General features: G+C 44.4%; 1 protein-coding gene across 1 annotated transcript in view; it reads left to right on the plus strand.

The window, feature by feature from the left end:
• LOC109447853 (C-C motif chemokine 4) overlaps positions 1 to 14955 on the plus strand; it is an 89256-nt gene that overhangs the window by 10527 nt on the left and 63774 nt on the right. Inside the window, exons 2-3 of the mRNA XM_088802080.1 lie at positions 754 to 830; positions 993 to 1121. The gene's annotated coding sequence lies outside the window, so the exon portion shown is untranslated. The remainder of the gene's footprint in view (positions 1 to 753; positions 831 to 992; positions 1122 to 14955) is intronic.

The following is a 14955-nucleotide window of genomic DNA, read 5'->3' on the forward strand; positions in this document are numbered from 1 at the left end:
CTCAGAATATTTTGCCCCAGAGGAAGAAACAGGAAGCATTTGTCTCTTGGCTTTCATCCTTGTGGCATTAAAAAAAAAAAAGGCCACTTTGACAGTCCTCTCATCAAACAGTGGGGTCTATGTTCTCTCTCATTGAAATGGACAGGGTTTGTGACTATTGTTCGTTCAATCGATAGAGTATGCCATGTGACCTCTGCGACTAGGTTGTGAAAAGCCATGGAGCTGCAAGGTCATTCACTGAGACACTCACTGTTGGAGCGCTGCGCTGATGAGCTGGAGGCTGCCATGCTGTGAGGAAGTGCCGGCCACATGCAGGTGTTCTGGTCGACAGTCCCAGAGGAGCATAGCCTTCAGGTCCTCCCAGCCTAGGTGCCAGACATGGGAGTGAGAAGCCCCTAGATCTGCTGTTGAATATAGCAACTACCCTCCACATGTGGCTACTGAGCTGTTTAAATGGGGCTAGTCTAAGTTGAGATGTTCTGAAAGATTTCAAAGATTTGGTGCCTCTGCCCATGAAACACATCTTAATAATTTTTTATGTTGATTACATATTAAAACAATGTTTTGGATGTATTATGTTAAAGAAAATATGTTATCGAAATGAATTTCATCTGTTTCTTTTTGCCTTTCTAATATGGCTACTGGAAAGTTCAAAATTACATATGTGACTTGCAATATGTTTCTTTTGGACAGAACTGTTCTAGGTGACTCCCCGTCCACTGGAGTCACTCCTTGCCATCTGTGTCTTCCCAGGTGAGGCGCCAGGCATCGTGGAGCAGAGACAAGCCATCCCTGCTATGCCCTGTGTGAATTTCCGACCCATAGAATTTGTGAGTAGAATCAAATAGTTGTCATTTTATACATTAAGCTTTGGGTGGTTTGTCACACAGCAGTAGATCATGGGAACAACCCTTCAAGGCCAACAGTGGATCAGGGGCATTCATTCACTCACACTTCTGGTTTGCTCATGCACGTGTGTTGTGTTCTTGCAGGTGTTCCGCACCTTAGGATCAGAGAAGCTGCAGGGCAGGAAGCTCGAGTTATGAAGTGCAGGCTGAGGCAGGACACTCACAAGAAACTTATGTAAATCTAAGAAAAGTGACGACTGAGCTGTGGCTGAGGTAAGGGGTATGGTCAAAAGGATACGAAGTGGTACACAACACAACCCACCTCCTGCTTCCCTCCAATACGTTCGTGCCTTTATTATGTCTCATCCATGACAAAGCCCCCTTCAAGATGGTTGTATTACTTCTTTCAGGTTCAGTGGTACCTATGCTGTGTCCCCATACTAGTGCGTCTCCACCACCCCCATCCTTCCCAGGAATCCAGCAGAGCCTAATGTTGCAGGGATAGGAACCACAGATAGATCACTGAGAATCATGGAGAGAGGGGCCAATCCTACATCAACTCCTTGGTTTTTGTGTGTTTTAGCCATTAGGGGTATAGCATCAGTTACTGGCTTCTGGATCAGTACATACTCTGTATTCTGGAGAGGTCCCAACCCTAAAGTTTGCTGTTCCCGTAGCTAATTTTTTAACAGCCCCCCATTCTCTTGGTCTGGATGCTTCTGGGTGATTAAGTATGTGGTAATATCAGTGGATCTCGTATGCCCAACTGACTCCCATCATTTGCTATGAAATGGATCCCTTTGCCTGAGGCAATGTACAAATACCATACTGTCTGATCAGATATTTTGTAAGTCCTTAGATGGTTGGGTTGGCAAAGGCACTGCTGGTAGAGAAAGAAAACCCGTGTCTGCAGTGTCAATTCTGCTAAGGTTGGATTGTTCTCCCAGGCAGGGTGTGGCAGGGGTCCAAGATAGTCAACGTGTCAGTGCATGGCTGTATTTTCTCCTTGAGGGTAGGTGCCGTGTTCAGACTTGACATCTGCCTCTGCTGCTGGAAGCTTAGGCATTTAGCAGTGGCAATAATTCAGTTGGCTTTGATGAGAGAGAGCCCATGCTGTTGGGCCCATGCGTAGCCTCCATCCTTGCTGCTCTGTCCATGGACTCAGTGCACTTAGCACTGCTGTAGCTGAGCGGAGAGGCTGGCTGACATCCACAGACAGGACAAGTCATTCTATCCATATGCTCCCTGACTTTCTCCTTGGCCGTGAATGCTCTCCATTGGCTTCCAAGCCCCTTTAGTCATGAGTCCTTGCCCAGTACTTCCAGGTTGCACATGTGTGAGTATTGAGCGGCCTCCCATATGTCAGCATCAGAGAAGGTCGGATACAGGAAAAGAGGGGTGTGCATGACGGCCAAGGTGAGGTGCTGTCAGATTCTACTCACGCAGAGCTGGACAGAGCCTGCGCAGAACTGGCTGTAGTGGTGGCCAGAGTAAGCGATGGGGCAGATAGAATGGAAGAGGCATCCAGAGGTGTCTGACACAGCACCAGATACATGTTTGTTCAGTGAAATAAAAAATGAAGGAACAAATGTCTGATTTCACAATATACTGCCGCAATGTAGAGAACATTTTGTAAGTGGTTTTCGTGCACTTCCTGAGTCTCTGATTACCCCCACCCCACCCCTTCAAGCCTCACTGATGACATGTAAGAATTAGATCAGCTCTGTGGCTTAGCGTGGCCTAACCAAGGGAGCAGGCCGTGATACTCCGCGTGTGCTGCTCAAGGCTCAGAGGTCTCGCAGGCTAATAGTGACAACAGCCAGTGCTTACTGAGCACTTATCACACTCCAGGAACTTTACCATGGAGCTTGCTGGCATCACTTCACCTTGTGAGATGAGGTGTCTACTATATGAGGTGCTTATTATAATTATTTCATAATATTGCGTAGCACACACCACAGCTTCTTCTGTTTCAGAAATACCCAATATCCTGTTATCTTGGCCTGTATATACCACTCTTACCACATCTTATGACGTGTGCTTGCACAACATGTTTGTCTAGTATAAGCTGAGGGGAAGTGGACATCAAGGGTCAGCATATTGGTGCTGAAAGTTCCCCTCCAGAAGTAGCCCACCTTCTTTCTCAGACCCACACTTAGTCAATGGACATTTTCTGCTGTCACCTTCAACTTCCCATCTCACAGCTTTCTTATAGGTCCAATTTGTCATGTGTTTATATACTGGGCTTGTCATGAAATTTCAGAATAGCTGTTTTGTGCCCAGGTCCCTTTTGAGGAAAGAGGCCTGAAGTTGTGGTTCTTGCCTGCGTGGTCATTGTTCCTTGAGTTTCTAAGTGAAAACCATCCCAGGTGCCTGACCTCTTCCGACAGATGCATGGTGACGAAAGGAGGTCCCTCGAGCTCAGGTTGTTGCCCCAAACAAAGGAGAGGTCATGTTCTAGTTCTCTCTCAGACCAGCTGCGCATCCTGTTGGGAAAGGCAGTTCGGTGCGTGCCGTCTTTCAATCCCTCCCAGGTCACATAAGCGTGGCCTTGGGGATGGAATACTTCCTTCCCCAAAGATGAAGAGCTGCACAGCTGTGCTGGGCTTATCATCTTGTGTGGAAATATCTTTGTTCTGGACTCAATGCGTGCTCCTTTTTTTTGCGGAAGTGTGTGCGATAGATGGCACCAGGCCAACCGCAGTACACGATCTGTTCCCGGCAGGGAGGGAATGGAGTGCTTCTCTTACAGCATAAGAGGGATGCTTGCAGATTATTGCCCTACGCTGGCCGTAGGGTGGTACCCGCTGGCCATGGGGGACTGACACTCACTCTGGGAGCTGATCTTGCTCTGTAAGTGAAGTGTTGTTCCGTCCAGTGCCTGTGTAAGTCAGTCTTTCGTGGCAACTCCGACCCCCACAAATCATGCAGTAGGTTGACGTCCTGGGACGACTGCTCCTGGAGATGGACAAGAGGTGGCACGTGCTTCACACATCCCGACTTTCAAAGCACCAGGACTACTACTATATTGAGATCCTGGCAAGAAAGGACTGTGCCCTGGCCCGCATGCTTTGGAGAGCGCTTCATAGCGCAGACATACACAAAACAAGCGTTATCAGGGAACACAGAGGCTCCTCCGTGTTTGGGGATGTGGTACTCAGGGCTGGCCCAGCATGACCTGTAACTCGAAACGTCCACTCTTGTTACAAACACAAATTCATGCCTCAAGGAAAAATGCTTCTCCAGCTCCCCTGTCCGGTCCTTGAAACGAATCACACCTGAATCCAAATGCTGTGAAGGGTGGAGCGGCTGCCAGCACTGGAGACAGATGCTCCTTTGTACTACAGGGAAGATTGGAGAGGCAGAAGCCTTGAGATAAGAGAAAAGATGAACCAGTGAACTTGTCACCGTCTTTCCTCTCAGACAACACGAATGCTATACATTTTTTTTTTTTTCCACACTCAGAGTTTATAGACATTGTAATTTCATTAATTACACCTCCGGGGAGTGTTATGCAGTGCCTCATGCTAACCTGACCCAGGATTGTTGGAAGAAGTGACATTTAGCTGGGAATTGAAGTTGAGAGATTAGCCAAGTGAGGGGGGCAGAGGAAGAGGGGAGTTCCAGGAAGAGGGAACAGCATGTGGGAAATGCTAGATGCAAATGAGGGCTTGCTGAGTCTGAGATGCTGTGAAGGCAATTCGGGGCAGCTGGGCAGACAGCAGCAATGGGCCAACAGCAGGAGAAGAGGCTGACATGTTAGGTAAGGGGGGCCATGCGTGCCAAGGTCAGGCTTTGAACTTGATTTGCAGTGCAATGGGAAACCATCGCAGAGTTTTAAGCCAGAGGGTGGCACATTCCAATTTTGGATTTAGAAAGTTCCCTCTGGCATCAGGAATAGGAGGTTTTGTTCAAAGCCTACAGCTGTTGTCTAGGAGAAAGGAGAACAGCTTGTACCATGGTTGTGGCAGTGTGTCGGAGAGAAGGGGTGGGGCAGAGAGACATTTTGGAGGTGGATCTGACAGAACTCACTGATAAAGATGTGAAAAAGAGGAACATGTCAAATGTGGTGAACAGGTTTTGGGTTTAGGCCACTGGATGGCTGGTGGTGCCTCTTCTCTCCACAGGAGGGGACACAGGATGAAGACGTTTGTAAGAAAGATGATTTCAGTTTGAGTCAAATGTGACTTACTTTGGTAAATGGGACAATAGAAAATGTGACGCAAACAGAAACTTGAAAGGTGTTGGCCCATTGAGACATGCTATTTTTCTCCTTAGAACATTTCTGCCATTTTGTGTACCAGCCCATGCTAGCCTCTTGAAGGGTGAGAGACCACATGGAGAGAAAGATCCCCAGAAATTCCTGCTGTCCCTGCCAGGAGGTCATGCTAGACCATGAAACCCCAGCTAAGTTGGCCCAGATCAGGACAACCATCGATCCAGCCCATAGAATTGTGAGAAACAATACATGTTAGCTTTTAAACAATATTAGTTTTTTAATTGTCTTTGTTTTTAAAAAGCAGTTTTAGATTTACAACCAAATTGAGGGAAGGCATATAGATGTACCATATACCTGCTGCCCCTGCACGTACACAGCCTCTCCCCACTATCCGCATCCCCCTCCAGAGGGGTGCATTTGTTACAGTTGATGAATCTGCATTGACACGTCATTATTACCCAGAGTCCATAGTTTACATTGTGGTTCACTCTTGGTGGTGTACATTCTATAGGTTTGGATAAATGTATAATGACATGTTTCCATCATTATAGTATCATACAGAGTATTTTCACTGCCCTATAAATTCTATGTGCTCTGCCTGTCATGTCCCACTGTCCTCCACCCCCAGCAACCACTAATCTTTTTACTGTCTCCAAAGGTTTGTCTTTTCCAGAATGTCGTATAGTTGATATCATACAGTATGTAGTGTTTTCAGATTGGCTTATTTCACGGAGTAATATGCACTTAAGATATCGCCATGTTTTTTTCATGGCTTTGAGAGCTCATTTATTTTTAGCACTGAATATTCCATTGTCTGGATGTGCCATAGTTTATTTATCCATTTACCTACTGAAGAACATTGTGGTTGCTTCTAAGTGTTGGCAATTATGGATAAAGCTGTTATAAATATCCATGTGCAGGTTGTTGTGTGGACATAAGTTTTCAACTTCTTTGGGTAACTACTAAGAAGCATGACTGCTGGATTGTATGATAAGAGTATGTTTAGTTTTGTAAGAAACTGCCAAACTATCTTGCAAAGTGGTCGTACCATTTTGCATTTCCACCAGCAATGAATGAGAGTTTCTGTTGTTCCACATCCTCGTCAGCATTTGGTGTTGTCAGTACTCTGGATTTTGGCCATTCTAATAGGTGTGTAGTGGTATCTCATTGTTAACGATTATTTTAATTGACTAAATTTTAGGGTGATTTGTTATGCAGCAAGAGCTAATTGATAGTTTCCTCTTTGGGCCATGAAGTTGCCTAATCTTCTTTATCAGTTTGCCGAAAGTGCAAGTAACAGTTCCTTATTCAAGAGGAAGCTTATCGCTTTTTGTTGTTATTGAAGTAAAATTTACATAGCATAATATACACCATTAACCATTTTAAAGTGTGCAATTTAGTGGCATTTACTCCATTCACAATTTGTGTAGCCATCACCTCTATCTAGTTCCAGGACATTTTCATCACCCCGAAAGGATTCCTTGTACCCAGTCATTCTAATTACCCTCTCCTCCAATCCCTGGCAATCACTAATCTGCAGTGTGCCTCTATGGATTTGCCTATTCTGGATGCTTCCTATAAGAGGACTCGTACTACATGTTGCCTTTTATGTCTGGCTTCTTTCACTTAACATAATGTTTTCAAGGTTTATCCATGTGTCAGTACTTCAATCCTTTTTATGGCTGAATAATACTCCCTTGTATGACAATACCACTTATTGTTTATCCATTTATCACTTGTTTGGTCATTTGGGTTGTTTCCTGTTTGTAGATATTATGAATAATGCTACTATGTACATTCATGCATAAGTGTTTGTGTGAGCATATAGTCACGTGTCTGGGTAAGGTTGGCCTGGTAGAATGAGTTAGGAAACATTTCTTCCTCTTTCATTTTTGGGAAGAGTTTGATGTGTTAATTCTTCTTTGTGTTTGGTAGATTTCACCAGGGAAGCTATCTGGTCCAGAGCTTTTCTTTGTTAGGAGATTTAAGCTTATTGCCTTTAGTTAAGCTACTACTTGTTAAGGACTCCTGTAAATATTAGTAAAGATGCTTTTATTCTAGTTGGGGTGGAAGTGGAGAGGACTGAGAAAGTCCCTGCCACTGAGAGCTGTGGAGCCTTAGTGCCCAATGAGGATTTCAGAGGAAGAAGAGAGAGATCCCTTTAGGTTAGTGTGATGAGAAAAATTCATGAAAAGGGATAGCATTTGAACTGGGTCTCAAAAATGGGGCCGAGACTGTAAACCATTTCAAAATGCAGAGAAATGAGGAAGAACATTCTAGTTAGAGGTGACTACAAAAAGGGTAATAAATGCAGAGGGTGCCAAAAATATATATACACATTTTGAGAAAGGCAAAAACTGTATTAAAATTGTAATACTCAATATATACTGATAAAAAAGGTGACTACAAGTCATGTGTATACATTTATTTGGCACCCATGGTGGTTGTAATAAGACCTGAACCATTAACTGTTTTAAGTGTTTTACAAATATTTTATAATTATATCCTTACTACAGTCCTGTGAAGTAGATAACAATTGCCGTCCCCTTCTACAGATGAGAATATAGGGGCACGCAGTAGTGAAGTAATTTGCCCACACAGCTAGAAAGGAGCAAAGCTGGGATTCAAACCAACGTCTTCTGATACTAGAGCTCACCCTTTAAGACAAAGGCATGGAAGTGATAAAATTTGAGGCATGTGTTGGACCTGTCTGTACCACACACATAATGTATAAACAAGCGCAAACATTTAGCAGGGTAATCAATACTTTAAGACACTTCCTTAAAGTACATAAATATTCTAAGATCACGAGGCTTTTTTTTTTTTTTTTTTGAAAAAGTAAAGTAGGGGGCTTTACGTATGCTTATTTTTTCCCAGCATCTCTTTTTCTTCGGAAAACTCTGTCCTCTTATTTGAGGGAACTTCTCTGCCCATGTAGCTATTAGGTTCTATGGGCCTCTGTCAATCCTTTGTCACAGGAGTGTAGCCACCTCCCAAGCTCAGCAGTTAGGGTCCTTCCCCTTCTGATGAAGGGGAGAGGCAGTTCCCTTGAGGTCCTCTGGGTAAAGCTGCAGAAAAGCAAGGGAAGTCAACACCAGAGTGTCTGGAGTCCTTTGCCCTGGGGCCAGTGTCCTTGAGTCATGTCTCTGGCATTGGTTCTTTTTGGGAACATAAACCAATAAACTACAGAGGGTGCCAAAAAATATATGCACATGTTAAGCAAAGAAAAAAATATTAAAATTGTAATACTCAATATATACCGATAACAAAAGATGAAAACAAGTCATGTTTGACTTCTGCAATTACAAGAGTTGCTCAATGTCCATCAGCGTCCAGACACTTCTGATTACGGCGAACCACTGCTTGAGCAACGTTGGCCAAAGTGGCCGCTTGTATACATTTTTTTGGCACCCCTGGTATTTTTGTTTTTCTCTAGGACATTCTGTCACATGGAGCTAAAAGTAAAAGAGCTCCCGTTCCCCACTCCTGGACTCTTTCTTATTTCCTGGTAAGGGTTCTGACTTTCCCTCCTTCGGTTCTCAGATCCTGACCTGTCAGAGGCCCAAACAAAACCACATGAATTCTTGATGTGTCCAGCGTGGTTTTAATGGAATAACCCTGTCTGTGTTTCTTGCAAGGCTGTGCTACCAAATCTACACTAAGCACTAGAGCCCCATGGCTTCCTTGGGCCCCAGAGAGCTGGGAATCAGGGCAAAGCTTTGAGCCTCTTCCTGCATCTGTACACCTGACAGGTGTTCAGAACTCTGGAAAGTGCTCATCTTCACTTCTTCCTCTCAAAAAAAAAAATAAATAAATTATTGAATACATGTATAAATAAGTGAATAATCAATGAATGAGCCAGGTTGGAACCTAAGTTTGTGTGATTCTAAAGCCTTTGATTGTCCTATTATGTCTTATCTATGTACCAATTATTTTAACAATAGTTACCATTTATTAATTCCTTACTATGGGTGGGACCAGGACTTGGGTGTGGTGAGTGAGATTGGCCTTGGACCCAGTAATTAAGATAAATAATATTTTAATAAAAAACATTTAAAAATCAAAATTAATTCCAAAAAATCCATAATGCACAAAATATCAAAATTTTAAACAAAGACAGGATCTGTAACAGTGCTATGGGAAGCCATATTGGAGCCGAAGGCAAAAGGAAAAATCAGTGGTGGGAACTTCCCGTTAGAACATCCACCCACCTGTCCGTCTGTCTATCTGCCCACCCATATACCTATATATAATACATATTTCTTGAGCACCTACCATTTGCCAGGCCTTCTGCTTGTCACCAAGACTACCACGGAGAGCCAAAGGAATGTGTCCCTTTTTTGGAGACAAACATTAAATAAATAATCACACAAGTAGATATATACTTGCATATTATAATAAATAATACAATGGAAAGGAATACGTGGAGAGCTCAGAGAATGCCTCTCTGGGAAGAGAACATCTGTGCTAACTATTACTAGGTTGGTGCAAAAGTAATTGCAGTTTAAAAGGTTAAAAAGAAAAATGGCAAAAACCACAATTACTTTTGCACCAGCCTAATATAAAATGAGCAATGTTAGGTAGGTTGAAAAGCAAGGCAAAAATAAATATAGGTAAGTTAAATAGCTTGGTCAAAGGTCCTGAGGCAGGAAGTCCTAGCACATGTCAGGCACTGAGTGTGGCTGGAATCCTGAGAGCAGGGGAAGGGAGAGACAGACAGGGGTGGAATTGCACAGGGCATACACGGGCCATGCTGTGGGCCTGAGGTTTATCACGAGGACAACAGGAAGCCTTTGATGTGTTTTCAGCAGGGAAAGCACGATCAGCTTTACATTTCCGTAAATTCCCTCTGAGTAATGTGTGAAGAATGGATCCAGGAGGCCAGGGGTGGAGAAATCAGGGAGGAGGCTACTGCTGTCCTCCCGATGGAAAAGACCAGGGCTGGGCTCAGCTGTAGCCACGCGAATGAAGAGGAGAGGCTCTCTGAATGAGGGGGCGACCGGCTGGGACCTCCAGCTCATTTGCCAAAGTGGAGTGGGGAGGGGGCTGAGAACCAGGTGCTACTTACTGCGATGAAGACACCTGGAGGAGGAGCAGTGCCACATTCCCACACAGGCGGATCCATGTCTCAGTTCCCTCAGTTCCCTTGGATCACTCAGCTACCAAGTGGGAGCAGCCTCCCCCAGCTGCGGCCTGGTGCTCAGTGGGCAGCCAGTCCTCTGTGGAGTATGTCCAATAAGACACAGTACTTCAAAGACCCAGCCTCACTGAGTCTGAATGCCCTCATCCCTAAGTGGGAACCTGCGCCAGAGGATTATGGGGGGAATCAAATGAGATGTTGTCTGTAGAGCGCCTCACAAAATACCTGGCATGTGGTAGGCGCTCCACAAATCTAAGCACCTTTTCTCCCTCCTGTGACCCAGATGTCTCCGCTCCCTGGTGGGCCAGTTGGCAATGGGCTGTCTGTAGGATTACAAGTCTCAGGTTTGTGTTAGTACCCCTGGCAGCAATCCTCTCTTCCCAAGCCCTGTCTAATACTGTTTGGCTCTTACCTGTGCCTAAGAACTCACGGCACCATTCATTCTTCCCTGACCTCGCTTTTATCCTTCCTGGAAGGCTTGGGGGCCCCAAAGCACAGGCGCCACCAGACGTTCCCCAGCTCATGGCTGATTCCTGACTTTCAGTTTCGGCCTTTCAAAGACTGTTTAAAAAAAATGCTCTGGTCAGTCACTCACACTTTAGTATGAAAAGAGGCTCAGAGAGCTGATTTTAGGATGGTGTCGAAGTGAGAAGAAAATGGAGTGTACCGGGCAATGAAGGATTGAGGCTGTGGAGATGCCCTAAAGAGGCATTGTAAGAGAAAAGGTCAGCTTTAAATACCTGCCACACCCAGAGAGCGCTGGTGCTAGTTATCAGGACAGACCTGTCAAATAGGAACTTTCTGGTTTCCTTCACCTTTTATTTCTTTCTTTTTAAATTTTTTATTAGGGACTATTGGGGAACAGTGTGTTTCTCCAAGGCCCATCAGCTCCAAGTCATTGGACTTCAATTAGTTGGGGAGGGAGCAGCTCAGCTCCAAGTCCAGTTGCCGTTTTCAGTCTTTAGTTGCAGGGGGGCGCAGCCCACCATCCCATGCGGGAATTGAACTGGCAACCTTGTTGTTGAGAGCTCTGTGTTTTAACCAACTGAGCCATCCGGCTGCCCTTCTGGAAGCTCAGCGGCAGCTCATTGTCTTCCAAGTAGTTGTGGAGGGCGCAGCTCGCTGGCCCATGTGGGAATTGAACCTGCGATCCCATTGTTCAGAGCTCACCCTCTAACCAACTGAGCCGTTTGGCTGCTCCCACCTTTTATTTCTATTGAGATGAAATTCACACACACAAAATTCACCCTTTTAAAGTAGACAATTCAGTGGTTTTTATATGCTAACAAGGTTGTGCAGCGATCACCATGATCTATTAATAATTTCAGGACATTTTAAAATCACTCGTATTGGGAGGAAAAGCTTTTCTTTTCTACCGACATAGTTCCTAGAGGTCAGGAGCCTGCAAATTAATTGACAACATACAGATTAATGTTTATTATTCATGTGGGAATACCCTATAAAGAAAGTAGTTCCCTGAAAAACTGTGGGGTAAAGGTTTATATACCAGTTTAATGGGGGTTGGGGGAGGTTAGGGTTTCAAAGGATGGAAGGTTCTGATGAGGTTGGTTTATCCAGTTTTACTGGAATGTCCCTGGATGTGGGATTTGTGTCATCTGACTATGGTAAAGCTCTGCTTTAGTCAGTAAAGGAAGTTCAGATAAGATTTCTTTCTACATCTGTTGTAGCACAGATATTTTCACTTTAAAGTATTCTTGGTGGGTCATTGGTCCCTTCACCCAGCCAAAAGAAATCCTGTACTCGTTAGCAGTCACTTCCATTTTCTTCTCCCCCCTGCCCTTGACAACTACTCATTATTTTCTGTGTCTATGTATTTGCCTGATCTGGACATTTCACATAAATGCACTCATACAAAGCCTCACCTTTTCTATCTTCCAGATCTCCAAACCTGAAAGGGTCAGAAATGTAAGGAAGTATGAAGGTTGAGTGGGGGAAGCCCTCCTTCCCTGACTGCAGGCTTTCTACCTGCAGGAGGTCCAATGTAGGGAGTGAAGGAAACCTTGTCATTGAAGCAAGGTGGAAATCAGAATTTCACATGGGATTGTAAGTTTTCTTTGTTTATTTTTATTGACACTGTGTTTTGTGACTTAGGTGACTGCAGAATGGTTGGTATTATTTGAGAGCAACTAAGAAAATCATGGGGGTCTGCATTGAGTTTTATCCAGAGGTAGAGGGAAAACTAGCTCTCAGAATTCAAAACATAGCAGGTGACCAAAACTAAAGTTGCTGTGTAGTTTGCTCCCAAAGTTGTTCCTGTTCAAGATATCAGTGACACATACACAGGGCCTCTGTTATATGACGTCTGACAATTAAGTTTGCGAACTCATCCTAGAAAAAGTGCTACACACCTCACTGCTGGATGGTCACTTTTGAAGTACTCCCCTTGGGAAGCTATACACCCACACCAGAGCCTAGTCCACCCTTCAAAGCACTTTCGGAACTCTTTTTCTGGAATGGCCATCAGAGCTGTCCTTGTATTACCCTTGATGTCCTGAATATCATTAAAATGTCTTCCTTTCAATATTTCCTTTATCTTCGGGTAAAGAAAGGAGTCATTGGGGGCCAGATCAGGTGAGTAGGGCGGGTGTTCCAATACAGTAATTTGTTTACTGGCTAAAAACTCCCTCACAGACAGTGCTGTATGAGCTGGTGCATTGTCGTGATGCAAGAGCCATGAATTGTTGGCGAAAAGTTCAGATCGTTTTCGTCTAACTTTTTCATGCAGCCTTTTTCAGCACTTGCATATAGTAAACTTGGTTAGCTGTTTGTCCAGTTGGTACAAATTCATGATGGATGATCCCTCTGATATCAAAAAAGATTAGCAGCATCGTTACAATTCGCGAACATAATTGTCAGACTTCGTACATACATCACAGGACGTCTCTCTTCCTGGGAGTGAGACTGATGGCAAGTGCTTACCAGTGGTCTGCAGCTGGCCTTCTCGAGGGCTGCTCCTGGGCATGCGCTGGACAGAGAAGCTCCGTAAAGTTCCCTGAGACCCTTCTTTGGGCCCATTTCTTCTTCTTTTTTTTAATTTAAATTTGTATGTCTTTCTTTATTTTTTAAATTAAAGTTTATTGGGGTGACAATTGTTAGTAAAGTTACATAGATTTCAGGTGTACAATTCTGTATTACATCATCTATATATCACATTGTGTGTTCACCACCCAGAGTCAGTTCTTCCATCACCATATATTTGATCCCCTTTACGCTCATCTACCACCCCATTTCTTAAAAAGCACGGCCAGGCTGGCTTCAAGCTTCAGCATCAACTACGGCAGCCCCTCCCTTCCCAACTTGATACCAAAGCGCTTCCTGGCTTTGGGCTTCTAGAAGTTCAAAGAGGAATGCAGCAGAGTTCCTGACACACCCAGCCCCTTCCCTGTCCTAGAATTGGCTTTCTCCAAGCCTTTGGTAATCGTGTCTTTCCAAAGTAACAAACATCTCTGTCAAGTAGACACATGACTGGATGATTGCTCCCGTTTTTCGCAAAGCTGTACAGTAAAAGTCAAGTCCCAGGGTCTGAAGGGGTGGGCGGATGAAGTTGAATTTTATGATTTGCGCCCCTTTTCCTTGGCAGCAAGGCAGGATTTAGGTGAGGAGAACCCCGTTCAGTACTTTTCCACTAGCATGCCCCAGCACTTAAAAATCACCCTGCCTTGGGGCGGACTGGTGGCTCAGTTGGTTGGAGTGTGTCCTCTCAATCACAGGTTGCGGGTTCGACTCCCTCAAGGGATGGTGGGCTGCGCCCCCTGCAACAGCGACTGTATTTGGAGCTGACCTGCGCCCTCCACAACTAAGACTGAAAGGACAACAACTTGACTTGGAAAAAGTCCCAGAAGTACACACTGTTCCCCAATAAAGTCTTGTTCCCCTTCCCCAATAAAGTCTTAAAAAACAAACAAAAAACAAACAAACAAACAAAAACCATCCTGCCTTTTGTTTCAGTGGAGCTGAGTTCATTCTCTCTCCTATTGCAATAGTCTTGAATACAGTCTTGCTTGCATAGTTATCTTGTGCTATATTTTACTTTGCTGCTGCAAGTCCCAGTGGTGGGGATGGGTGGGACCGGGCATCTGTCTCATAGCTGCTTGCCCACCGATCTCCGTAACTCCCACCCACTTCTCCCTCTTGCTTTCCCCAACTGCCACCCAGATCTCAGCGCCTCCACTGCTACTTCCTCCTATACATGTCCTGGATTCTGGCCTCCTAAGCTATGTTTGATCTGTTTATTTTCCATCTCCCCGAAATTTGATGAAAACTCTAGATTATAAATCTTCCCTCCTGCCATGCATTCCTTATCTTGGGTTTCTTCAAAAGGTTTTGGGCGTAAGGAGTTCTAAATATGGGAGATCTATCTGCCACCTTGAATTGAACAAATCATTAATTACCAACCTGGCCCTAAGTGTTCTTTCTCTTTGTGAAGAGATCTTTGAGCCCACATTTCTGGCCAATGAATAAGAGCCTATCAAAAATATCAGAACAAGCAAAGACTCACCTACCCCTACAAGTAATGAAATAAACTAATAGCAAAGGAAAAGAATCACGGGAAATTCAGTTTGTAGTGCTTTTCTCTAACAGTAGAGATGTATTAACTTCCATAAAGCAAAAAGTAGTCCAAAACTCTCCATGCAGTCTCAGTTTGTCCCCATTTGATGACTCACTGGTGAAATACTAGAGCCCCTCGCAGGTCATTTATCCACTTACTCATTTCTTCCTTCTTTCAT

Source organism: Rhinolophus sinicus, chromosome 12, assembly GCF_057876585.1.
Source record: "Rhinolophus sinicus isolate RSI-liver-muscle chromosome 12, RSI-T2T, whole genome shotgun sequence".
Lineage (NCBI taxonomy): Eukaryota > Metazoa > Chordata > Mammalia > Chiroptera > Rhinolophidae > Rhinolophus > Rhinolophus sinicus.